This window comes from Schistocerca americana, unplaced genomic scaffold, assembly GCF_021461395.2.
Source record: "Schistocerca americana isolate TAMUIC-IGC-003095 unplaced genomic scaffold, iqSchAmer2.1 HiC_scaffold_571, whole genome shotgun sequence".
Lineage (NCBI taxonomy): Eukaryota > Metazoa > Arthropoda > Insecta > Orthoptera > Acrididae > Schistocerca > Schistocerca americana.
In genome coordinates this window covers 10,001-12,500 of record NW_025726315.1, presented here as the reverse complement: position 1 = coordinate 12,500, position 2,500 = coordinate 10,001, and the positions used below count along the sequence as shown (strand labels likewise).

Sequence of the window (2,500 nt, the reverse complement as noted above, 5' to 3'; positions counted from 1 at the left end):
CAGCGGCCTCGCCCGCGTCAGGCAGCGGGCTCGCCGCTCCCCGGCGGGACGCCGGCTCTTCCCCCCGACCGATCTCAAGCGCCTCCATGAATTGGCGGACAAGCTGCTTGTGGGCAGCTTGCCGCCGTCGGCACTTGATTGCCTCAAGCGTTCGGTCGGGGAACATCCTGATGAGCTCTTGATTTACAAAGAAGAACCGGGCGTCCCTCTCGAGGAACAGTTCGGCCTCTGCCTTGGCGAGCGACAGGACTTCTTCCTCCGTCCACCTCGCGCGATGCCTCTCCGTGACGATCTCCGCGTTGGCGGCCGCAAGGTGTTGGCGGCGGCGATGGACCCCGAGACCGTTTTTGGTGGTGAAGCTGCGGTGGCACTCACTACAGGCGTATACAGCTGCAAAAGTTACAAGATTTTCGGCACGGCCGGTTGGCCGGCTAGGTGCTGGGGGAGTTGGGGTGGCACCTTCAGCGGAAGGGCCACCACTTTTTCTCTGGTTACTGCCCCCAACTAAAAAAGGGATAGTGCGAGGGGGGGCTGGTAACCCCCCCAAGCCCCTGGTGCGGTCTTCCACTCTGCTAAAGTCAGCGGGCCCACGAGAAGGGGAGAAGACCGCAGGAGAGGAGAGGCTAAGAGGGCTAGGCCCATGTATTGCGCATCACTCTCCCCTTAAGAGAGTCATAGTTACTCCCGCCGTTTACCCGCGCTTGCTTGAATTTCTTCACGTTGACATTCAGAGCACTGGGCAGAAATCACATTGCGTCAACACCCGCTAGGGCCATCGCAATGCTTTGTTTTAATTAGACAGTCGGATTCCCCCAGTCCGTGCCAGTTCTGAGTTGATCGTTGAATGGCGGCCGAAGAGAATCCGCGCACCCGCGCGCCCCCGGAGGAGCACGCTAAGGCGGACGCGGCCTCGCAGCAAGGAAGATCCGTGGGAGGCCAAGGCACGGGACCGAGCTCGGATCCTGCACGCAGGTTGAAGCACCGGGGCGCGAACGCCGCGCAGGCGCGCGCATCCTGCACCGCCGGCCAGCACGAGGCCAACCAACGGCGAGAGCAGACCACGCCCGCGCTAAACGCCCGCACTTACCGGCACCCCTACGGCACTCACCTCGCCCAGGCCCGGCACGTTAGCGCTGACCCACTTCCCGACCAAGCCCGACACGCCCCGATCCTCAGAGCCAATCCTTATCCCGAAGTTACGGATCCAATTTGCCGACTTCCCTTACCTACATTATTCTATCGACTAGAGGCTCTTCACCTTGGAGACCTGCTGCGGATATGGGTACGAACCGGCGCGACACCTCCACGTGGCCCTCTCCCGGATTTTCAAGGTCCGAGGGGAAGATCGGGACACCGCCGCAACTGCGGTGCTCTTCGCGTTCCAAACCCTATCTCCCTGCTAGAGGATTCCAGGGAACTCGAACGCTCATGCAGAAAAGAAAACTCTTCCCCGATCTCCCGACGGCGTCTCCGGGTCCTTTTGGGTTACCCCGACGAGCATCTCTAAAAGAGGGGCCCGACTTGTATCGGTTCCGCTGCCGGGTTCCGGAATAGGAACCGGATTCCCTTTCGCCCAACGGGGGCCAGCACAAAGTGCATCATGCTATGACGGCCCCCATCAACATCGGATTTCTCCTAGGGCTTAGGATCGACTGACTCGTGTGCAACGGCTGTTCACACGAAACCCTTCTCCGCGTCAGCCCTCCAGGGCCTCGCTGGAGTATTTGCTACTACCACCAAGATCTGCACCGACGGCGGCTCCAGGCAGGCTCACGCCCAGACCCTTCTGCGCCCACCGCCGCGACCCTCCTACTCGTCAGGGCTTCGCGGCCGGCCGCAAGGACCGGCCATGACTGCCAGACTGACGGCCGAGTATAGGCACGACGCTTCAGCGCCATCCATTTTCAGGGCTAGTTGCTTCGGCAGGTGAGTTGTTACACACTCCTTAGCGGATTCCGACTTCCATGGCCACCGTCCTGCTGTCTTAAGCAACCAACGCCTTTCATGGTTTCCCATGAGCGTCGATTCGGGCGCCTTAACTCGGCGTTTGGTTCATCCCACAGCGCCAGTTCTGCTTACCAAAAGTGGCCCACTTGGCACTCCGATCCGAGTCGTTTGCTCGCGGCTTCAGCATATCAAGCAAGCCGGAGATCTCACCCATTTAAAGTTTGAGAATAGGTTGAGGTCGTTTCGGCCCCAAGGCCTCTAATCATTCGCTTTACCGGATGAGACTCGTACGAGCACCAGCTATCCTGAGGGAAACTTCGGAGGGAACCAGCTACTAGATGGTTCGATTAGTCTTTCGCCCCTATACCCAGCTCCGACGATCGATTTGCACGTCAGAATCGCTACGGACCTCCATCAGGGTTTCCCCTGACTTCGTCCTGGCCAGGCATAGTTCACCATCTTTCGGGTCCCAACGTGTACGCTCTAGGTGCGCCTCACCTCGCAATGAGGACGAGACGCCCCGGGAGTGCGGAGGCCGCCGCCCCGTGAAGGG

The 2,500-nt window shown here is 60.2% G+C and overlaps 1 pseudogene; it reads right to left on the bottom strand.

The window, feature by feature from the left end:
* The window catches only part of LOC124587071, a 7,854-nt pseudogene that overhangs the window by 4,308 nt on the left and 1,046 nt on the right, over positions 1-2,500 (bottom strand).